This window comes from Muntiacus reevesi, chromosome 1 (assembly GCF_963930625.1).
Source record: "Muntiacus reevesi chromosome 1, mMunRee1.1, whole genome shotgun sequence".
Lineage (NCBI taxonomy): Eukaryota > Metazoa > Chordata > Mammalia > Artiodactyla > Cervidae > Muntiacus > Muntiacus reevesi.
The window spans coordinates 199,700,912-199,725,551 of NC_089249.1; the positions used below are offsets into that span (position 1 = coordinate 199,700,912).

General features: G+C 49.9%; 1 protein-coding gene across 3 annotated transcripts in view; it reads left to right on the forward strand.

Annotated features, from left to right (window-relative positions):
- Window positions 1-3,056: 3,056 nt before the first annotated feature.
- The window catches only part of GNG7 (G protein subunit gamma 7), a 138,052-nt gene continuing 116,468 nt past the window's right edge, over window positions 3,057-24,640 (forward strand). For all 3 annotated transcript variants that reach the window (XM_065918099.1, XM_065918098.1, XM_065918100.1), the window contains exon 1: window positions 3,057-3,159. The gene's annotated coding sequence lies outside the window, so the exon portion shown is untranslated. The remainder of the gene's footprint in view (window positions 3,160-24,640) is intronic.

The window sequence follows — 24,640 nt, forward strand, 5'->3', positions numbered from 1 at the left end:
CAGCAACTTGCAACAGCATGCATTTGTGGCCTCATCTGAAGGCATGATCAGGGATGGACCCACATCCCAGCTCATGTGCTCGTGGCAGCATTCAGTTGCCTGCGGTCTTGGGACGGAGGATCTCAGCTGCCTGTTTCCTGGGCCTCTCCCTGGAGCCATTTAGCAGCGCTGGTGTCATGAAGTGTGAGGAAGCTGTGTGTGTGTGTGTGTGCATGCGCACATGTGAAAGAGAGGCCCTGTAGCTGTTGTCATGTGACCACGTGGACTGTTTGTGTCCATCTTGGTAGCAGTGTGTTTTTTGCCCTTGCGTCTGTGTGGCTGTTCATTCCACAAATATTTACTGGGTACACTGTATGTGTGTGCATATGCACACGTGTGTCACTGCCCGGCGTGTGGACAGGCCCATGGAAGAACAGGTAACATCCTATCTGGGTATAGCTGAGCCCCCCTGGCCTGTGGTGGGTCCAGGGCCCACAGCAACTGGTGTTGACCCCTCCCACTTGAAGGTGCCAGAGAAAGTAGGGCTGGGCGGGGGCCTGCGGCCCTTTCTCAGGGACACACCCTGATAGCACAATCTCCCTGGGGCCCTGCCCGCCTCCAGGCCTCTCCTGCTCCAGGCCCTGCCCCGACCCTGGGGGACAGAGGGGTTCTGGGGACCGTGCCAGGCCATGCTTGCTGTGACCCCGCCCCTGCCCCTTTGCCCCCTCGCATGTGGGTGTCCCCCTGCCCCCCCGTTGTGGGGGTCTGTGTAGCATTCACTCTAGAAATAGTCTTCCTGCAATAAAGTCGTGGATTCCACATTCCCCACCAGTGCGCCTTCTTTGGGGGTGGGGAAGTCAGCTCGCCACCTGGAAAGGATGAGGGACCGGAAGGATGGGGAGGTGTGGGGCAGAGCTGAGGGAGGGGGCTGTGGGAAGAGCCTGGACTGCTGTGAACAAGGACTCTGGGGCACCGTGGGGACATTTCAGTGCTTCTCCTCTGTGGTCCCCTCTGGAGATCTCACAGGCCCTGCTGGACCAAGTACTTACTGCAGTCAGTGAAGGGGCTCTGGCAGGCATGATGATCCCCATATTATGTGGGGGGAAAACCTGCAGGGCCTCAGCTTTCCCGTCTGCTAGATGGCTCAGGACAGAATTTGCAAATTTATTTTTTTAAAACTTTATTTATTTGACTACACTGGGTCTTTGTTGCGGCATATGGGATCTTTAGTTGAGGCATGTGGGGTCTAGCTCAAACCCAGGCCCCTGGCACTGGCAGCTCAGAGTCTTAGCCACTGAACTACCAGGCAAGTTCCCAAGTTTGCCAATTGACAAGTGGGGCTGGGGCTAGAAGGAAAAGCAATGAAATGCCCCCACGGTGCCCCAGGGTGAGGAGAATGAAGCTCTCTCCATGGGTGAGGGGAAAAAAAATACTCAAGTCATCTAGATATATATATTTTAATGCAATATTTAATGCAAAGGAATCCATGATGAGCAAAACATAACTATTTGAGATAAAGATAGGATCTGACAGGGCTGGGGCTAGAGGGTAGCAAGGGAGCTGGTGTGCACAAACACAGAATCAAATCTTGTCTTTCTTTAAAACTGTAGTTATTTTGTTCACCATGGATTATTTCTACATCTATTTTTAATTTTTAAAATATGACATTTATGGGGAATTCCCTGCCAGTCCAGTGGTTAAGACTCTGAGCTTCCAATGCAAGGGGTGCAGGTTTGATCCCTGATAGGGGAACTAAGATCCCACAAGCCGCACACCCTGTGGCCAAAAATTTTAAAAAAGACATTATAAATACTATAAATAGTATTTATCTTGATGGTGAATGTTTGGGGACACCCCTTTAGGTTCTGGATTTGAGAAAAGTGTCTCACTTCCCTTGCCCCAGCCCTGCCTGAATCTGTCTTTGGGGCCACTGGCAATCAGTCCCTTTACCTGACATCTGAAGGAACTGCCAGACCTAATTTTTCAAGAGCTCCTGGAAATCTGAATTTCTTTTCATGAAACATCCTAGTTTTTCAATTTTGGCAACAAATTTAGAATTTTTACAGGATTTGGGGGCCACATCTTGCCTCGGGGCCACCAGTTGACCTCCTTTGTTCAGACAGTAATTCCTCCTGAAGGATGGAGCTGGGGAGGAGGATGCAGTCCTCAGATCTCTGGTTCTGTCTGTGCACTGCGGGGAGTGAGCAGGGAGATTCCTGCGGGGATGACAGCAGCCCTGGGGGGCCCAGCTGGTAGGCCAGCAGTTCAGATCAGAGAGTAACAGTGTTGCACAAAGTTCCTGATGTCCCACAGTACAATGGCTTCATCCTCCTGTATGAGAAACTCTCCTCTCCATGACTGCTGTATACTTTTAGAGACACACCAAATGCTTCCCAACATCACCGGGGGAGCATGTCAACAATGCACACTCCAGAGGTCCAGTTGCCTTCAGGGTTCTGGTTCATTCCATCTGGGTGAGGGCCCGTAAATCTGCATTTTACAATCAAGACTCAGGATATTATGAAACCCTGGACAGGGTTGGGCGAATGACCTTGAGTTTGACCTCTCTGAGACTCATTTTCCACCTCTGTAAAACGGGGATAATATCGTTTCTCCTCCTAGCCTTATGCGGACCATTCAAGGAGAGGAAGCAGCTATTATCATTGTACAGAGGTCAAGCGACAGATCGGAAGGGGACGTTACTACCCCCAAGTGAGCTAGGATACGGATTTGAACCCTCTATCTTACCCGGGATTTGAACTGGCAAATCGCCTCGCGCCTCCTTTACGTCAGTCACCAAGTCACCTCTGAAATTCAGCTGGACCCTCGCGGAGCGGTCCACCACCACGTACCTATTTGCATATTAGCATAGCCCCGCCCCCCGCACATTCTTCCCTTGCGGGTGGCCAGCCGCGGTGCCACTCAGCGCTCCGCTTCCTGGCCCCGCCCGCACCCCACACCCCGCCTTCTCTCCCCGGCGCACCCTACCCCGCTGCCTGCTCTGCGCCCCGCCCCCAGCCCTAGCTCCTTTCGCCGGGGCTCTCGATTGGCCGGGTCAGCCTCCAGTGCCCGCCCCCCGCCCGCTGGCCCTGCCCCCGCAGAGGGGAGCGAGTGCTAGCCTGCCGGCGGTGGGTTCGGCTGTGCGGCGGGGCTGAGGCGGCCGCGGTGGCCCTAGCACAGGTAAGGGCGCTTGCCGCCGCTATTCGGGCCTGGGTCTGCCACCCCCGCCTCAAGCCCCCTGGGCAGGGCGCGGCTGGGGCGGAGGGGAGGCCTGGGCGGCTGCGGGTGGGGGAGTCCTCCTGGAACGGCTCCGATTTGGCTCGGGACGGAGTTGGGGATCTGGGTCTGTGAGGAGGCGCCCAGGATTCTGGGCGGGAGCTGAGGGTCGGGGTCTGTGAGGAGACACCGGTAATCCGGACTGGAGTTGGGGGTCGGGGTCTGTGAGGAAGGACCAGGGATATGGGCTGGAGTTGGGGATCGGGGTCTGTGAGGAGACACCGGGGACCCGGGCTGGAGTTGGCGGTCCGGGTCTGTGAGGAGGCACTGGGGATCCGGGTTAGAGTTGGGGGTCAGGGTCTGGGAATCCGGGCTGTAGGTGAAAGTCGGGGTTTGTGAGGAGGGTCTAGGAATCCGAGCTGGAGTTGGGGGCCGGGTTTCCTGAAGATGGGCTGGGCCCTGGATTGAGTTAGAGTTGGGGTCTGGAGCTGGGGGTTGAAGGTTAGCTGGGGAGGGGGCTGCTGATGGAGTTGAGGGTTGGAGTCCCTTGAGGAAGAAGAGGCTGAGGCTGGGAATTTGGATTGGAGTTGGGGGCCGGGGTCCACTGAAAGGAGGCTGGGGATCTGAGCTGGGCTGGGGCTCTGTCATTGGAGTTGGGGATTGGGCTAGAGCTGAGGCTCCAGGGTAGCAGGGGAGTGGACCGCGATGGAATTGGTGATGGTGGAGGAACTTGGGGTCAGGGTGAGCTGGCACAGGATCAGAGAGCAGACTTCGGGGGAACTGAGAGAAGTGGGGGGGCTCAGGCTTCTTTCAGAAGGCATCGATGGCTGTCGGGAGAAACAGAGTGTCTATGAAGGATGAGAGAGAGGAGAGTGGAGAGAGGTGGGCTAGAGGCTGGGAGACCACCCTCCCACCCCCGCCCCCACCAGGTGTTTTGCAAGAGGTTGACTATTCAGGAGGAAATGGAGGGGTCTAGGTTTGAAGTCAGTAATGAGGATAGTAGAAGGGAGTTGCCCCCCACTTTGACTAATCATCTGGTGTAGGCAGAGACCCCTTGGTAACTCACTGAGCTGCAGACGATGGATGCTGGACACACTGTTTGAGGTTTGTTTCTGGCGTGCAGGGCACAGAGGGGAAGTGGAAAGGCTTGTGTTGGTAGCTGAATTTTTCAGGAATTTGGGGAGTCAGAGTCAGGAATCAAAGTAGAAGTTTTGGGGACAATGATATTGAGGGAAGTGGGTGGCACTTGATTTTCCCTGTGAAGCGGGGGTTGTTCAGGGCTGGAATATGGGTGGGAGAAGACAGGTGTGATGAGCAGCAAAGAGCCTTCACCATTGCTGGATGTCAGCGAGGCAAATGCCAAGGTCTCAGACTTGCTCAGTTGCAGGCTATGGTCTTGCACAGGTTGAGAGTGGAGTGGGCTCTGATAGGTGGGCCTGCCTTCTCCTCTCCCCTCTGACTGCTCTCTTGGCTGTGTCACCTCTGGGGGTTTAGTTTATTCCTCTGTAAAATGGGAGTAATAAAACTGGAGCAGGTACCTCACAGGATCGCTGCGAGGGTGAAACGAGGAGATGCGTGTACCTCGCACACTCCTGGCACATGGAGAGGATACGTGCGTGTTGATAATAATGTTCTAAATTAAGGTTTATTGGGGGGGAGGAAGGTGGGTGGGTAGAATTACTGGGTTGTCAGGGAGGAGAGAGAAGAAATCACTTGGAGCTTGATTTCAGTCCCTCAATCTTGGGGTGCACATTAGAATCCCTTCTGGAGTTTTAAAAAAAGAATCTGCAAAAAAATTTTTTTCTTCACGTTATTAAAAATGAGGAGAAAACAACAATGACAAAGGACAAGTCTACCTGGATCTGCCTGGATTCTGAAGCTTTATCAAGGAACAAGCACATCTACTTAAGAGAAAGCTTCTTGGGTCATTCTGATGAAGTGCACCCCACAGGAACCATTCGAATGTGTGCCCTGAAGGGGGTCACTGGGCCACAATTATATGCTCTTTAAATACATGAGCTTTACATGGGACTTCCCACACTGCCTTCCAATGCAGGGGGTGTGAGTTCAACTCCTGGTTGAGGACTTAAGATCCCACATGCTGCACACTGTGGTCAAAAAATAAACTAATAAAAATAAATATACAAGATTTATAAGTTGACTTCCTGTGATGGGCCAAGGTCTTTCCGCTTGGCAGTGCTCATAAACAATGCACTGCTGACCTTAATGCCAGGTCATCCTTTGTGGGGGACCATCCTGGGCCCTGTGGAGTGAGGAGCAGCATCCTTGACCCCATCCACTCAATGCTAGGAGCACCTCCCACTAGTGTGACAATGACAGATATCCCCAGATATTGCCCTCTGTCTCCAGGGGGCAGAATCACCCCTGGTGGAAATTCCCTGTTGGAAACAAAACTAAGTTATTTTCTCCTTTAAATATCTCATCTTGCCTTTCACCCTTGGGAAGTATGGTCATTCAGATTTGGGTTGGTTTTTATGTCATCTTGTGTTCTTTTGAGAGGAGAAAAACAAAAATCACACCGCTTTCAGAAAAATTTAGAAATGCTGAATTCTTTCCAGGTGGGTCTCTCATGTGGCTTTCGAACACTTCTCCTGGTTTTGAGTATGGGATTAACTGGTCAGCTGCCAGCACTGAAAGAAGCCAACATTTGTGATTGTTTTCCTTGGCTGTAATTGAGTACAGGCGTCTTCCTCAGAAGCTTGAGTTCTTCAGATGGTTCTTGGTCTTTTATTGAAAATGATTGTAATCAGTGCCTTTGCTTTCTGCTCCATGTTTCATAAAGGCCAGGGCCCTATAGTTTGAAGGGAAAGACAACTGAATATGAATTACCCTGACACAGTAAGCTTTTTGCTTACTGAATGGAGGCATTTTTTTTTTGTATACCCTGTAGTAGTGTAAAAAGCACCTTCTTCCCTTCAAGGTGTCATTACAAGTTTTCTCATTTGCATTTGGTAATAATTAATTATCTTTAAAATAGTATTTTCTGGGGCATTTGTGTGTGTGTTATTTTTTGTCGGGGGGCTGTGCCATGGGTCGTGTGGGATCTTAGTTCCCCGACCAGGGGTTGAACCCATATCCCCTGCAGTGGAAGCTCAGAGTCTTAACCACTGGACCTCCAGGGAAGTCCTGGGCAATTAAATTCTTGAAACTCCTTTGTAGTTTCTTAGAGAAGTGTGGTTGGGCCTGGCCTCCATGACTTTGGAACTTTCTGGAGCTTTCTAGAGGGGATGGTTCCCAGGACAGTTGTGTGACTGCAGGTTGTGGACACGAACTTCTCTTTCCATTGCTCCCCTACAGGTGGCTGTGTCTTCACAGCCCAAGGATGATCAGCCGAGCTGTGTCTTTGTTCTGGGAAGGTTTGTCTTCTTCAGTCTTCTGTCCTTGATGATGTCAAGGTTCACCATGTTCAATGCTCACTTCAATAGTTCTGGACCTCACTTTTCACCACTTCTCTCTCATGCTGTCCTTGGGCATGGCCCCTCTTTCTCTCTTCAGGGTCTAGAAGAAAGGTGGGTGACTTGTCCCAGCTGCTAAGTTCCCGCCATCTCCTCTTCCATCCTGTGACGTTGCTTCTTGTCCCACTAGCTGGCAGCCAGGGGGGCTGGTGGGCCACTCTGAGACTCTTCTAGGAAAAGTACTAGTTCTCCTGGTGGGTGCGGACGTGTCTGACTCTTTGCAACCCCTTGGACAGTAGCCCACCAGGTTCCTCTGTCCATGGGATTTTCCAGGCAAGAATACTGGAATGGGTTGCCACTTCCTTCTCCAGGGGATCTTCCCCGACCCAGGGATCAAATCTGAGTCTCCTGAGTTTCTTGTTTTTCTTTTCTTTTCTCTTCTTCATTTTTGTCCTGCGTTTCTTGCATTGGCAGGAAGATTCTTTACCGCTGTGCCACCTGGGAAGCAAGTTCTCCTAGAGAACCTTGCAAAGGGAAAAAGTCTTACTGCTTATTTCTTAAATGGAGGTACAATTGCCACATCATAAAACTCAGCCAGTTTAGCACACACTTCAGTTTTTTTGTAAGTTTATAAGTTTTGCAACCATCTCCATAAACCTGACTTAGAACCTTCTAGTACTCCAGTAAGACCTCCATCCCCATGAGCAGTCACCCCCACCCCCTCCCTAGTCCCTAACTACCAAGAACCCACTCTCTGTGTCTGTGGATCAGCCTGGGCATTTCTCATCAGTGGAATCACACCCTGTGTGTCCTTCTGTGTCTGCTTCTCTCACTGCGTGTCATGTTCTCAGGGTCTGTCCACGTGATAGTGAGTGTCAGGGCTTCTCCTTTTCATGGCTGAGTGACGTTCCCGTGTGAAAGGACACATGTGTTTATCTGTTCACTTGTTGGTGGACATCTGGGCTGCTCCTGCGTTTTGGCGGTGAAGAATCGGTCTGCTGTGTCAATGGCTTCTTTCCTGAGCATTTGACAGCCCTCCAAACTAAAGCTCCATGGTGGGGGGTCATTCAGGCATGAGCCCTCTGGTTCTGTTTCTCTTTCTCTTGTCTGCATTTCTTCCCTCCTTGAGTTAAATGCATCCCTGTTTCTTGCTCAGAATATCCCAGCCGGCAGATGAGCCTCTAGTCTCTCCTGCTCTGGTGGGTTGACCCTCACCCCCACCATAACCAGAATCTTCTGTCTAAAACTGAGATTGGCTCATCATTTTCCTTGCCATCTTCACCAACTCATCACCCACTCAACAAAATCAAATTGCTCCCCCTGTGGGGAGTCGGCCCCACCCCACCTTTGGGCTGACCTTTACTTTGACTCCAGGAACGGCCCCTCCCACTCTGCCCACCCAGAGCATGCCCTCAGCTTTCCTGGATGGTGCAGTTTGCTGTCTCCTTTGTCTGAAACCTTTCTTCCTTCCTTCCTCTCCCCAACAAAGGCTGGTTGTGTGCCTATTTTAAGCTTCAGACCGGGTGCCAGGCGCCGGGAGCACCACGTGAATGAAACGCTTGTGTGTGTGCGGGGGGCGGTGTGGAGACGGGCCCCTGGGGCCATCCTGTCCCTGGCCCGGCTCTCTGAGTCAGGGTCCCTGGAGGGTGACCGGGCTGGGGGCCCAGGGCTGTGTATTTCATTAGCTTCCCAGGTGTGCAGTGAGAGGAAGCAGTCTTTCAGGGCACAGAGACGTGGGGGTGACACCTGTGCCCAGGACATCGAGGGAAGAGACCAGAGAGTTCTGTGCTGAGAAGTTTGCTAGGAGACAGGTTGGGGTGAGGATGCAGTCATCATGGGCAAAGTCTCCCTCCTCCCCAGCACTCTGGACAGCAGACCTGGTCATCCTGTCTGGGGGGGCCCTCCTGGGCACTGTGCCTGTGGAGCAGCCTCCCAGCCCCTGCCCCCTGCATGCCAGATGCAGTGCCAAGGGAGAAAGACTGATTTGTAGAAATTTCTCCTTTTTTGGAATTTCTGAAAGTTAACTGTTTGGAGATGATAAAATACAAAAAAGTGACCCATCTTTGCTGCATGACAATTAGTTGAGAGTCTGCTTTTCATAACCATGGGTGTGGGTGGGTGTGTACATGTGTTTTCTGCGCCTCTGTGCTGACATGAGGAGGTGCCAGGGCGAGGGGCCAGGTGAATCTGGGATGCAGATGAATCTGCAACCTGCCTGGTAGCTTCGTGATGGTGACCACTGGTCACATCTTGTCCTTTGTTGTCAAGGCCATGACCTCGGCCCCTGCCTTCTTAAGAAACCCCTTAATTTAGTGGACTAAAAAGTCAAGAGAAATCAAAGACAGGAGGTGAATCAGGCCAAGTCCATGTAGCTCCCAGGCTGGACAGACAGGTGGTCGCTGGGGGATGGGGCGGGGTGGGGGGAGGTTGAGAAATAATGCGCCAACCCTAGCAACCTTGTCTTTGGCTAATTGTGTGACTTTCCTGGGGCCCCCGTTACAAAGCACCACAGACCACGTGGCCTAAAGCAACAGAAATCTGTCTTTTCCCAGTCCTAGAGGTCAGAAGTCTGCAATCCTTGTGGACAGAGCCATGCTCCCCCTGGGGCCCCCAGAGCAGGGGCTCTCTTGCCTCTTCCGGCTTCTGGAAGGTGGTGTGTGTGTGTACGTGTGTGCTCAGTCCCTCAGTCGTGTCTGACTCTTTGAGACCCTTTGGACTGTAGCCTGCCAGGCTCCTCTGTCCATGGGATTTTCCAGGCAAGGATACTAGAGTGCGTTGCCATTTCCTTCTCCAGGGGATCTTCCCGAGCCAGGGATCAAACCTGCATCTCTCTTTGTCTCCTGCATTGCAATCGGAGTCTTTACCACTGAGCCAACTGATAAAGTCAATTCTCTTTTCCTTTGAGAAGGGAAACCCTTTTGAAAGATGGTGGTTGCCAGCAACCCCTAGTGCCCGGTGGCTCACAGACATATTACTCTGGTCTCTGCCCCTGTTGTCCCATGGCCTTCACCCTATGTGTCTGTCAGAGAAAACCCAGAGCTGGGCAGTAGTTACAACAGTAAAAACAAGAGTTTACCCAGAAATGATTGCAGTGGGGAAAAGAAACCTCATTTTAGAACTGGGCTCCACTCTGAATACAGTGCAGACCAGTGGCAAAGAGCAGCCAAGGAGCAGGTGAGGGTCAGGGAATGGAAGATTGCTAAGAGGAAGCACTGGGGGAATTCTGGATAAGGGGTCTCTCAGATTCCGGGTGCAGACATGAGCTGGGGGAGGGGCTGAGGAGCCCAGTGAAGTATGGGGGTGATGAGATGTAGAAACTGGGGGGAATCTCAGTCCATCAACTTAGCAGGATTCTTGCTGAAATTGTACATTGTAGAGATGAACATGGGACCCAAATGTCAAGGCCCCATTGAAAAGTTCAAGATAGCCTGAGAACTGGTTAAGGAGAGAATCTGTATTAAGCCTCACGTGTGTTCACATATCCCTCTTCTGAGAACGCCAGCTGTTGGGTCAGGGCCATCCTACTCCGTGTGACCTCTCTTTAGCTCAATGGCACCCCCAGAGACACTATTTCCAGATCAGGTCCCATTTCCAGCCACCAAGCTTAGGAAGCATGCTTATCTTTGGTGGAAGGGGTACACAGTGTACCCCATACCACCTAGAAAGGGGCCACCCTTGCAAGGTGAGAGTCAGCTTTTTTGGGGGCCCTCTGATCCTAGTTGCTAAATGCCCCCGGCCCTGCCTCACCCCGTTCCCTCTTTCTCAACACCGGAAAAGTCAACATTTGCACCATTGCACAGAAAATGGAGAACTTGAGGCCAACTGGGCCCCTGGGAGGAAGTGGGAGTTTTCAAGTTCAATGGGACAGGGGGGTAGAGGAGGTCACAGGTGACCTTGCAGCCCCAGGGAAGTTCTTGGTTATTTGTCATCTGCAAGACACCTGTCTTGGCTATCTTCCTGGTTGAAATGAAAGTATAAGTGTTAGTCGCTCAGTTGTGTCCAAAAAGTGTTAGTTGCTCGGTCTTGTCCGGCTCTTTGTGACCCCATGGACTATAACCCACCAGGCTCCTCTGTCCGTGGAATTCTCAGGCAAGTATACCAGAGTGGGTTGCCGTTTCTTCCTCCAGGGGATCATCCTGACTCAAGGATCAAACCCGGGTCTCCTGCATTGCAGGCAGATCCTTTACCATCTGAGCCACCAGGAAAGTCCCCTTCCAGGTTGTGCAGATCCAATGAAGCATCTCCAGAAGGAGGCGGGAGGAGTTCTCTGTCAATATGAGCTGTTGTTGTTATTGACATGGTGGTTTTGATTAAGGCAAGGTCACTCCTCCTTGGCACTGAGGACTGCGAGACCAAGTCATCCAATGTGGGGTTGTCCTGGGTGCTGTGGGGTGAGGGGCGGCCTCCAAGGCCTCCACCCATTTAATGACAGGACCACCTAGTCCTGAGGATCACAGATGCCCCAGTCATGGCCCAGCATCCCCTGGGAGGAGGCAGAATCATCTTCTGATGGAAACCATTGGCTAAACTATTTCTAATAAGATTCTATGATTCTGTGATTGCACTAAAGTAAGAAGATATTTTTCCGTAAATAATTTTATTTATTTATTTTTGGCTGTATTGGGTCTCCTTGCTGCGAGCAGGCTTTACCTAGTTGCGGAGAGTGGGGACCACTCTCTAGTTGCCATGTGCAGGCTTCTCTTTGTGGTGGCTTCTCTTGTTTGCGAAGGCGTGGGGACTTCAGTAGCTGTGGCTCATGGAGTTAGTTGCTCCGAAGTATGTGGGATGTCCCCGGATCAGGGATTGAGCCCATGTCCCCTGCATTGGCATGTGAATTCTTATCCACTGTGCTACCAGGGAAGTTCGATTTTTTTTTTAATAAACTTTATTTTTTAGAGCAGTTTTAAGTTCACAGCAAAACTGAGCAGAAGGAACAGAGGTTTCCCCGTATGCCTCTACCCCCCACCTGTACACAGCCTCCCCATCATCACAATTCCCCACCAGTGGAACATTCATTATAATCAATAGACCTGCATGGGCCTGTCATTATCACCCAATGTCAGTAGTTGATCAGAGGGTTCATTCTTGGTCTTGTATGTTGTATGCATTGAGACAGATGTACACTGACATGAATCCACCAAGAGATAATAGTTTCACTGCCCTGAAAATCTTCTATGCTCTGCCAATTCATCGCTCTCTCCCCAGTATTTTGTTTTTATGGGAAAGGAGCTAAGAACAACTTAGTAACTTCGAGTGCCTGTTGGGAAAGGTCTAACTCTATACCGTGTGGAGTTTTACATGAATCATTCCTCTACATTCTCCACTCCCCAAAGCCGTGCTGTCCAACAGAAACAGGGCTGAGCCTCAAATGTCATTTTATTTTTAAAAAGTTTATTTTGTTGAAGTATAGTTGATTTACAATGTTGTGTCAATTCCTGCTGTATAGCTAAGTGATGCAGTTATACATATATATATATTATTTTTCATATTCTTTTCCATTATGGTTTACCACAGGATATTGAATAGAGTTCCCTGGTCTGTGCAATAGGACCTTGTTGTTTGTCCATCCTATATATAATAGTTGGCATCTGCTCACCCCAAACTCCCAATCCTTCCTTCCCCCATCCCTCTCCTCCTTGGCAACCACATGTCTGTTCTCTATGTCAGTCATAATTTTATTTTTTAATACTTTTATTGACATCTCATCCTCTGTTGCCCTCTTCTCCTCTTGCCCTCAAATCTTTCCCAGCATCAGGGTCTTTTCCAGTGAGTCAACTCTTCACATCAGGTAGCCAAAGCATTAAAGTTTCAGCTTCAGCATCAGTCTTTCCAATGAATATTCAGGGTTGATTTCCTTTAGGACTGACTGGTTTCCTTTAGGATTGATCTCCTTGATGTCCAAAGGACTCTCAAGAGTCTTTTCTAGCACCATAGTTCAAAAGCATCAACTCTCTGGTGCTCAGCCTTCTTTATGGTTCCATTCTTGCATCTGTACATTGACTACTGGAAAAAACCATAGATTTGACTATGTGGACCTTTGTCAACAAAGTGATGTCTCTGCTTTTTAATACACTGTCTAGGTTTGTCATAGCTTTTCTTCCAAGGAGCAAGCAGGGTTGCCTCTGATGCTACCTAGTTAGGAGCTTGGATTCCCATAGCCTTCTGGGTGGGCAGGGGTTAATGATTTGGGAACAAATGTATGGAATGATTATATTTCCCATAGCATCATGCCCTACTGAGATGGATCACTGATTTTCTCTAGTGTCTCTAAATGTGAGAGACATGCATCTTAGAAATGACAGGCTCTTAGATTTGATGAACTGTGGCTTCTGATAGCTCAAAAAGAGGTCATATTTTAAAACATCAATTATATTTATTACAACATTCTTTAAAAATGTACAAATGTGAAACTTTGTTTATAAACGTCTGTGCTCATAACTTTTACATTATAAATCCCCCAAAGTATGTAAAGTAAATTAAAACAGATGTAATGAACATATACTCAGTCAAACTCTTAGAATGTCAGGCGCTGGGTGTTTTGTAGAATGATGTTCCAGGAGTCACAGTTTGCCAGGCAAAGCGTCCCAGAGCGAGCTTGGAAGAGGCCAGGTTGACATGAAAACTAAAGCTTCCTGCCCTTGGCTGGGCGCCCACAACAGGGTTCCTCGCTCAGCAACTGCTGAACTTAGCAACGCCTTTCTCTTTAGGTTGAGAAACTGACAGATTAATTCTTCCAGGCTGACTTTTAAATATTTGAGGCAAGCATGAGAAATGGAATTTTTTTTCCCCTCAAATTGCTGCTTAATGAAATGCAGAGTTGTTTTTGACTTGAATTATCAATAGCAATGGGATTGGTGGGGCTTTGGGGATGAGCTGGGCATTTATTGTTTAAAAAAATAGATTGGCTTCTATCTCTCTTTGTCTTTGTCTCTCTGTCTCTCTTTTTCTGTCACTTTCTTCCTGTCTCTGTCTTTCTGTCTCCCTTTTTCTGTCTCTCACTCTCGCTGTCTCTCTGTCTCTCTGTGTATTTCTCTCTTTGTCTCTCTGTATCTCTCTGTCTCTCTTTCTCTCTTATCAGACATGTCCAGGAGCCTCTCTGGGACTGTGTGAAGAAAAACTGAAACACATCCAGTGCTGTTCACAAACCTCAGGTGTGTGTTCAGGTTTGGGGTGATGAAAGACAGGGGGCCAGTGTTCTGGAAACTTGGGTCCCAGTCTCGGCTCCATCTCTGATTTCCAAATTGTCAAAGTCCCCCCACTCCTCTGGGCCTCCACTTCCCTCGCTGTGAAATGGGTGCAGGATGAGCTGGTACCCATACCGCCGCTCTGGTACCACCACTAGCATCCCACATGTCGTCTCTAGGAAAGATAGTGGACTGAGTTTTGAGATCTATTTCTTTTCTTTTTTTTAAATTTTATTGAAGGATAGCTAATTTACAGTGTTGCGTTCATCTCTGCTGCAAGGCAAAGTGACTCACCTGTAACGTATCCATTCTCGCTCACATTCCTTCCCATTATAGTTTATTTCAGGATATTGAATATAGTTCCCTGTGCTCTACAGTAGGACCTTGTGTATTCATCCTACATATGCTAGTTTGTATCTATCTGCTAATCCCAAACTCCTTGTTTCCTTTTTCTTTAAATTAACTTTTTATCTTGGACTAATTGCACATGTCCAGAAGGGTCACAGAGGTAGTAGAGACGGTCCCGGTTGCCCTCCGCCCAGTCCCTCCCACCCCAGCACCCTTCCTCCCTAGAGCGCCTTGGCCACCCCCGAGAACTCAGTGCGGGTGCATCACCACTGACTCAGGCCCGCACTAGGTTTGGATTTCACTGGCTTCCCCTGATGTCCTTTTCTGCCCCAGCCCCGCTCCAGGATCCCACGTGACATTCAGTCGTCACATTTCCTTAGCCGCTCTGAGTGGTGACAGTTCTCTGACTTTCCTTTTCATGCCTGGACAGCCATGAGGAGGCCGGGTCAGGAGTTTTGCAAGATCTCTCCATCTGGGTTTGTGTGATGCTTTTCTCATGATTAGATCAAAGTCGTGGGTTTGGGAAAGAACACACCGAGCTGAGTGCCTTCTCAACACGTTCCAGTGTCCCTGACACCCACATGGCTTCACCCAGATGTTAACCTTGATTACCTGTCCCCCCACCCCAGGGTACATAGAGGCCTGGGTTAGTCTCCTCAGACCCCCAGAACACCTCAGTGTGTTCCCAGTCCGATGCCAGACCCTTCACCCTCTGTGCTGAGAACTTAAAAAAAAAAAAAAATTTATTTATTTATTGGGCTGCCTCAGGTCTTAGTTGCCGTATGTGGGATCCTCCATCTTCATTGCAGCAAGCGAGATCTTTAATTGTAGCATGTGAGATCTAGTTCCCTGACCAGGCTGCTTGCATTGGGAGCATAGGGTCTTAGCCACTGGACCACTGGGAAAGTCCTTGCGCTGTGAACTTTGCATACAGTCTTTGCAGCGTGTTGTCCGCTTTCTCTTGGTTCAGTCGTACTCAATGAAGGCTGTGTTCCTGGAGATGAAACTGAGGAGTTGACAGCTCATCATCTTGCATGTGTGGCTGCAGACACTGTGGGATGCTGGGGAGACATGTCTTCATATTATTGTGAGACACATGGGCCCCACATATCCCAAATCCATGCATGAGGGTTGGGGGACTTGGGCTCATTGCTGGTGACTGAAATCCCAGTGGAAGCCTGCCTAAGGGTTCTGGCCCAGTTTTGGGAAGGTACCATGTCCTGATCAAAGGAGGTGAGTGAAGTCACTCAGTCGTGTCCGACTCTTTGCGACCCCATGGATAGTAGCCTACCAGGCTTCTCCATCCATGGGATTTTCCAGGCAAGAGTACCAGAGTGGGTTGCCATTTCCCTCTCCATCAAAGGAGGGGGAGCTTTGAAACCCCAGGGGAGAGTTTTAGCACAGGCAGCCCAAGACTTGGAAGCCCTGTGAAGCTGCTGCTGTTCCTACCCTCTCGCCCCCTCTCCCAGAGCCACACCCCGAGTGCTGGTTCACATGTGGGCAGAGTGTCTGGCCAAAGCAGAAGGCTGCTGGAAATCAGGCTGCTTTCTGGGGAGGTGTTTGGCGTGTCCTTTGAAAGTGGGGGAGCCCCAGGGAGATGTCCTGAGAGAAGGCAGGCAGGAGTTGCTCCTGCTCTGGGGTTTGAATGGAGCCCTTTGTTGAGTCAAAGCCTTTTTCTCAGTGGCCTCTTTACTCAGCCCACAACGGCGGGATGGTGCCAGGGGTGGGGGTAGTGACCATCCGTGCTGCCCGTCTCCTGTCGTCCTAAGGGAGGGCTCTGCCGGTCACAGTAGTTTCCGGAAATCAAAAATTAGTTTATCACATACCAGACACAGTCCACCTTTCTCCCCAATCCCCCTACCCCCAGCCATCTCTCTGCTCAGCGCTGCATGAGTTTCCCAACTCACCTCCTTACATCCACTTCAACCCACTCTGATTTGCTTTGTTTTTTCATTGTGGTGAATTATGTGTCACATTAAATTCATTGCTTTAACTGTTTTTAAGTACATTCACGCCATTATGCAACCATTCTCCCCCTGTCCTCCATCTACCCGGCACCTCTTCATCTTCTAAATTTGAAACTGTCCCTGTTAAACACTCACTGCACCATCCCCTCCTGAGCCCCTGACAGTCGTGAACCCACTCCCTGTGTCTGTGGATCGGCCTGTTCTGGACGTTTCCCATCAGTGGAATCACACCTTGTGTGTCCTTCTGTGTCTGCTTCTCTCACTGAGCATCATGTTCTCAGAGTCTGTCCACTTTCATAGTTTAGAGCAGAATCGTGTTCCATCATATGCGTCTGTTGTGTCTTGATGCCTTCATCTATCAGTGGGCACTTGGGGTGATTCCACTGTTAGGCTGCCGTGACTTGCGCTGCAGTGAACATCCATCTTCAGGTTTTTATGTGTTGTTTTTAGTTCCCTCGGGTGGGTCCCCAGGAGTGGCATCGTGGGGCCATCGTCTATTTTTAAACCTCTCAATTGTTTGTGCTTCTCTGCCTGGTGGGGTTTTCGTCCATTTGCTGCTTTTCTCTCAGCTCAGCCCTGGGGACTTTGGAAGGACTTAAGTTCTTCTGGCTGATGGCATTCATCCCCCATGCCCACTCTCGGCCCCATCCTTGTTAACTGTGCAGCCAGTCCGAGGCAGCTTTCTCTGTACTGTCCATTTGTCTCCCTCCTGCGTCTGGGGTCACACTCCTGCCTCCCCTGTCCTGGGATGCTCTCTGCTCTGACAAACACCACCTGCTTGCTGTTGACCCGCCCACCTCTCCACCGCACCCGGCCTCCACCTGCCCTCTTGCCCAGTGACGACGCCCCGAACCCACTGGACTCCCGTCGGACTCCCAGCCACCTCTGCTATGCAGTTGCCAGGGGGCCTCACCCAGCTTTCTTTAGCCAGACCTTCAGTTTTTGGTTGGTTGGTTTTATCTATAAAAGAGGCTCCTGGGGACTTCTCTGGTGGTCCAATGGTTAAGAATCTGCCTTCCAATGCAGTGAACGTGGGTTCAATCCCTGGTTGGGAACTAAGCCCATGCGCTACAACTTCTGAGACTTTGAGGCACATAGAAAGAAACCGGCTTACCAGTGAGGAACCCGCATGCCAAAACTAAGACCTGCCCCAGCCAAATAAATAAATAAATATTAAAAAAAAAAAGAGAGACTCTGTCAAGGGCGGTGGAGCAGACCACACAGAATGTATGTCTAGTAGCCAGCGGGTATGAAATATGTGGGAAAAAAAATGGATTTAAAAAAAAATTCAGACAAAAACATGGAGGAAAAAATCAGAAGCAAGCTGTGATAGAGCGATGGGGCCCCCAAGGACGCCCCCGTCCTGTTTCTTGAACACTGTGGACGCTGTCACCTCATGGGACAGAGGGGACTTTGCAGGAGGGATTAACTTAAGTAAGGCCCCGGAGATGGGGATGACCCTGGATTCCCCAGGAGGCCCAGTGTCATCACAGGGTCCTTATAAGAGGGAGCTGGGAGGGTCAGAGGCAGAGAGACAGGAGATGCTGCTCTGCTGGCTGTGAGGATGGAGGGAGGGGCCATGAGCCAGAGATGTGGCGCCTCTAGAAGCTGGAAAAGGCAAGAACTTGTACTCCCCTGGAGCCTCCGAAAAGACTAGCCCTGCCCATGCTTGGATTTACCCCTGTGAGGCCTGAGCCGGACTCCTGAGCCCCAGAACTATGAGAGAGTCACTGGGTGTGGTTTTAAGCCCTGAACTGGTGGCAGTTTGTTAGAGTAACTGCAGGAAACTGGTGTGGTTTAGGGAGCTACAGTGCAGATAAAGCTCTGTGTCCTCACAGCTCCTCATCTCGTTTCTGATACGTGATGCGGATCAAGAGCCTCCTGTCATGGGCTGCACTGGACCCTAAAGGGCGGGTGGAATTCCCAACCACACACTTTCTACCGTGTCTGTGGCTGAGCCCATGATGCAGGATTCTATCCCGGACCCTCTTGGAGATGAACTTTCCATTTTAGTTACATCACCTGCATGTCTTTAGAGGGATTCTTATTCACTGAGCCCAGGTTGAATCCTCCAGAATGCTTTAGAGTTCTGGGGCTAATGTGATGCCCTCCTGTCCCCAGGGCTGCAGCTGCGCCTCTCTCCTCCTCCCCCTCCTCCTGCCCCAGGTCAAGGTTCCGGTGATGTGCTGGTCACTGTTGACTTGCATTTAACTTTGTGCATAGTGGTTCCCACCCAGGGCTGTATTGGCCCCAAGAACACCCACCTGGGGTGCCCCTCTGAGGGTCTGTCTTCAGATAAGGAAACTGAGGCTCAGGACTGGGGAAGTGACACCCCGATGTTCATAACAACACTACTTACAGTAAATAAGATGTGGAAGCATCCCAGGTGTCCATTGACAGATGAATGGATAAAGAAGATGTGGTGTATATATACAGTGGAGTACTACTCAGTCATCAAAAAGAATGCAGTTATGCCATTTGCAGCAACATGAATGGATTTAGAGTGTGTCATACTAAGTGAAGTAAGTCAGAGAAAGACAAATACCATATGATATCACTTATATGTGGAATCTAAAAAGTACTAAAAATGAAACTTATTTATAAAATAGAAACAGACTCACAGACTTAGAAAACAAACCTCTGGTTACCAAAGGGGATGGAGAGGCATAAATTAGGAGCGTGAGATTAACATATACACACTACTGTATATAAAACATAAACAACAAGGACCTACTGTATACCACAGGGAACTAAATTCAACATCAATATCATGATCTTTTAATAAACTATAATGGAGAAAAATGTTAAAAAAAAAACTAGATATATACATATACATGTATAACTGAATTACTTTGCTGTATACCTGAATCTAACACAGTATTGCAGATCAATTGTATTGTATACTTCAGTTAAAAAGAAAAGAACCAGGGAGCCAAGCCAGGAGGGACCCAGCCCCAGGCCCACCACTCTGTAGCTCTTGCCTGAGACAAAGCTGATCATGTTGTCTGAATTTTGCGCAGGCTTTTTTGTCTCAGTGACAGAACCAGCCATACTTCCTTCGGGCGGCGTAATTGGGTATGTGAGGCTGGCTTTGGTGCACCTGTCTCCTAGGATTAAAAACTGTAGTGTCGGGAATTCCCTGGCAGTTCAGTGAGTACAACTCAGCGCTTTCACTGTTGAGGGCCTGGGCTCGATCCCTGGTCAGAGAACTAGGATCCCACACGCTGCACAGTGTGGCCAAACCCATCCCCCTCAGACTATGGTCTCATGAAAAGATTCTCCACACTATTAGCTTTCAGAGAAATGCAAATCAAAAGCACAGTAGGACACCCCTTCACAACTATCAGGATGGCTAGAATTGAAAGACAGACAGTAACAAGCATAGGCCAGGGTGTGGAGAGGAGAGAACCCTGGGCCCTGCTGGCAAGAATGGAAATCAGGCAGCTGATTAGAAAACATGGGGTTTCTATGGGGTTTCTATACGACTCAGCGATTCTACTCCTGGATGTCCGCTCAGGAGAAATGGGAATATTCATCCACACAAAACCCTGAACATTAATGTTCACAGCAGCATGCACAGCAGCCAAAAGGTGGAAACCACCCAAATGTCATCTCATCAGCAAACAAGCAGATAAACAAAACTGGGTTCCCGCCACACATGGGAGCATCCCTCAGCCACGGAAAGGAGAAGCCCTGACACTCGCTACCATGTGGACAGACCCTGAGGACACGATGCTCAGTGAGAGAAGCAGACACAGAGGGACACACACGGTGTGATTCCACTGATGGGAAACGTCCAGAACAGGCAGATCCACAGACAGAGAGAGTGGGTTCCTGGTTGTCAGGGGCTGGGCATGACTACTGATGGGAACCAGGCTTCTTTTGAGATGATGGAATGTTCTGGAACTAGTTAGTGATGATAGTTACACAACTCTGTGACTCTATTAAATGCTATTGAATTGTATACTTTAAAATGATTAAAATTATAAATTTTCTATTATGTTTATTTTACTACAACCTCTCCAACCTGTTGGTCTGAGGGGGGTGCCATTTCATGGAGTGAGCCCGCATGCAGTCCTTGATGGGTCGTGAAGGATGCCCATCTCTGGTTGAGGTCAAGCCGTGATCTGACACTTTCTCCTTCTAAGCCCTGTCCTTCAGAGTCTGGCACAAGGACGTGAACTCTCCTGTGTCCCAGGCTGTCAAGCAGTCATACCTTGACCTTAGCTCTTGCCAGCCCTGGGCCCTAACCGGCCATGGGTGGAACTAGGAGGGAAGGGGGAGTGCTCTGGGGTCCCTGGGAGAAGGCAGTAAGTGAGGCTTGGCTCAGGGAGTTTTGAGAGTCCTTCCCTCCTTTGTGGGATGGGGACTCCCCGGGGAGGGGTGAGATGTGGAGGAGGTGTAAAGTCAAAAATGATGTAAACTTCTGGAACCTTTTGGAACCTGGTGGAATGTAGGGGACCTTGTGGCATAGTGAGACTTTGGGATTGGGGTGACTACTTAGACACTGGATGACTTTCTCCTTGGGCAATTTTGGGCAAAACCTCTTTGTTTCTGTTTCCTTGTAGGCAAAATGAAATATAAATCACTGCCCAGGATCCTCCTAAGGGCTGAGATGGTGGCCAAGGCAGTGACCCGAGTAAGGGGTGGACAGGCTATTACTGCCTTTGCTGTAATGTTATTATCATTGTTAATGTTACTATTTTATTATTATTATTATTTAAAAAATTTTTTGGTGACACCACATGGCATGTGGGATCTTAGTTCTCCTACCAGGTATTGCACCCACGCCCCCTGCAGTGGAAACAAGGAGTCTTAACCACTGGACCACCAGGGAAGACCCTTAATATTATTATTTATGTTACATTAGAGATAATATTTGTGTTACAGTCGGTGTATGTTGTGCTGGGTCTTTATGGCTGTGGGGGCTTTTCTCTAGCTGCAGTGAGTGGGGGCTGCTCACTTATGATGCAGGCCTCTGACTGCGATGGTTTCTTCTGTTGAGAAGCACGGACGCGGGCCCAGGGGCCCAATAGCTGTGGCACATGGGCTCAGCTGCTCCACTGCATATGGGGTCTTCCCAGACCAGGGGTCAACCCGTGTCCCCTGCATTGGCAGGCAGAGTCTTAATTCCTGAGCCGCCGGGGAAACCCTACAGTGTATGTTAATATTAATACTATTGTCTTCCCAACGGCTGCCACAGACCAAAGTGAGGAAGAGACCAGGTCTGTCCCTGCAGAGATGGGATCAGGTGTGGAGGAGACTCAGTCGTGGTGGATGTGACTGGACACTGATGGCCATTCCTTGGCCCAGGAACTGAGGACCAGGGATGAGGCTGAATGGGCTGGAGGTGAGGTTGGAAAGGAGCTGCCCACTCACTGTTCAGGTCCCGCCCTAGGCTGGACCATCCCATCTGTGCTGCAGAGGGGGAATCTGAGGCGCCATCCCAGGTAAGGCCCTCAGTCAGGGCAAAGTGAGGACTTGGTCTCGTTTACTGCAGTGCCACCGCCAAGGCAGGTGATCATCCGTGAGCGGAGTGAGGCCAAGCGGAGGAGGACCTAGGAAGACAGCCTGCCAAGTGTCACCCTGTGTGGTCACTTGCTGTGGTTCCTCCTCCATCCCTTCCTGGGTTCCCCACCCCAGCCCAGCCACAGGAACTGTGTGCCACACATACACCTCCCCGTGTGTTGCTGGGAGCTGGGGACATCCGCTGCCCTTCTGCTCAGGGCCACACGCAGGGGACGGGACCCCATCAGCTGTCTCTCATGGGCTGCTGACCCTCTGCTGACCTTGTTCCCAGGCCCTGGTGTTCAGAGGCAGGCGGCCGGAGGATAAGAGAGTTTTGGACAGGGCGAGAGGGCTTTAGGGTGTCACAGGCAGGGCTGGACTTGTCCTTCAAGCCCAAGGACCATGTCTGTGGAAGGGTGTCAGTGCAGGCCACGCATGGTCACTGCTTGGGCAATGGCCAGTTACCCTATAGTGGCTGGCGGGCTGGGGAGTATCTGTCCCCTCCTCTGCCCTGCTGACATGGGCCGAGTCACCCTCTGTGGGCTGTCCTGGGTGCTGTGGGGGGTGGAACAGCATCTCTGACCCCAATCCTTTGATGCCGGGATCCCGCCGCCCTGCCCTCGGTCGTGATGACCACAGATGTCCCTCAGAGTCCTAAGCCCTAGGGGGTGGGCATGCAGCCCATTACATGTGTAATGGGCTCAAAGCCAAAGCTAATATGTTTGAATTGTTGGTGGCAGGTGGCGCTACTGGTTAAGAACCCACTTACCAATGCAGGAGACCAAAGAGTCGAGGGTTCGATTCCTGGGTCAGGAAGATCCCCTGGAGAAGGGAGTGGCTAACCACTCCAGTATTCTTGCTGGGGAAATCCCATGGGCAGAGGAGCCTGGTGGGCTACAGTCTGTGGGGTCGCAGAGAGTCAGACACGACTGAAGTGACTCAACACACACTGTGATGCCTGTTGACATCAGCTCCACTCTGACTCAGCATCTCCTGGAACGTTCTGTCTCCAGACGATGTTCCCAAACTGTCTTCCCTAAAAAAGTTCCTGGTAGCACGTATGGAAATGTAATTACGTGACTATTTCTCCTCTGCGGGCATGACACAGTTTTGGGTCTGTAATAAAGACGAATGAGTCCCTCTAGCCCTGAGGGCCAAGCCGGGCGGGCGCTCTCAGCCTGGACCCTGCTGACATCACAGCCGCCGGGAGGCCAGGTTGTCCTCTGTGGGGTGTCCTGAGCGCTGTGGGGGTGGTGCAGCCTCCCTGACCCCACCCCCTCATTCCCAGGAGCACCCCACCCCCAGTCATGATGACAGCAGACGTCCCGAGACATCACCTGGTGCCCCCCAGGGGCGAAGTTTCTCTTCCTCATTGAAAACTACCATGCAATATATGTGAATGTAAGCTTTTCCTGTGTTTTTCTTGGCATTCTAGAGGAATGGTCCCCAACTTTTTGGCACCAGGGATGGGTATCGTGGAACGCAGTTTTTCCATGGACCTAGGTGGGAGATGGTTTCGGGATGATTCAAGCACACTACATGTATTGTGCACTTTATTTCTGTTATTATTACATCAACTCCACCTCAGATCATCAGGCAGTAGATCCCAGAGGTTGGGGACCCCTGACCTATAGGACCCTGGAGAAATGTTCCCCATTTCTCTGGGTGGGGGGAGGCGAGGCCCACACATGACCCAGTTTAGGTCATGGCTGTCCTTCATAGTGGTCCTAGGAGAGGGGTCACACAAACTGAGATTTGCAGTCTGTCACTAGTCTGATTTGGTAAATAGTGTTCCCTGCCTCTTTACCTTCAAGCGACCTCTCTCTCTTCTTGCTGGCCAGCATTTCCCAGTCTTTGCAGTCACGAGTTTTCAACGGATAGCACTGAACTTGGCCATGACATTCTCCCCTCCAGCATTGCCTGAGCCTGGATGTTTCATAAAAGCCAGGATCCTGTTTCCTGTGATGGTCCAGGGGGTGTAACCAGGCCTGCTCTGTGGTGGAGAGACCCTCTAGTCCCTCCATGCATCTGTCTCCAAGAGTGTGATCTGTTTAGATTCACTTGAGAATATGACCAACTGTCAGGGCAGTTGGCACAGTCAGGATATGTTTGAAGAATATAAAATAGTTTGCAACCTCATAGAATGTTCCATGTGTTAAAACATTGCAGGTCCCAAGTGTGTAAAAATCTGGACTTTCATCTATTCTAGTCTCAGCCAGAGAGGGAGGCGTCATGGCAGTTCTGTTTTAAGAAAAGTAGTACGATATATATATATATATATATATATATATCTAACATATAGCATTGTTTTCTGAATCAGTTTTTCTTTTTGGTGAGGCACAATAGCACAGCTTTCAAACCCAATAATGCAGAAAAACTGCCTGACGTAGTATATGCAATTGAGTGTGAAAAATCTGGTTATAATTGTCAGCTAAGTAGAATCTGTTTTGTTCATTATCCCATATTTCACATCTCCATTTTCAAACAATCACCTTGTGAGTCCTTGTCCTTGAAACATTTCTCCAATGTGATTGCCTTCAAGACCAGGCTGGATTGCTTTTGTATATTTCAAATCTAGAAACTTGTATGTTTCAAATACATTTCGGTTTTTCTAATTTCCAGGGTGGGTTTGAATTTGGAAACAGTCTGTATTAGTGTGCTAATGCTGCTGTAACAAATCACCACAAACTTAGTGACTTGAAACAACGCATATTTATTGCCTTAGGGTTTCTGTTTCTGTGAGTCAGGAACCCAGGTGCAGCTTAGCTGGGGCTTCTGCTCAGGCTGCAGTTGAATTCTTGGCCTGGGCTGCTGCCTTAAAAAAAAAAAAAAATTATTTATTTATTTATGGCTGCATTGGCTCTCCATTGCGGCACGTGGACATCTTAGTTGTGTGCCTTTAGTTGCCTCGCAGCACGTGGGATCTTAGTTTCCTGACCAGGGCTTGAACCCATGTCCTCTGCATTGGAGGACAGATTCTTAACCACCACCAGGGAAGACCTCCTGGGTTGCCATCTTACCT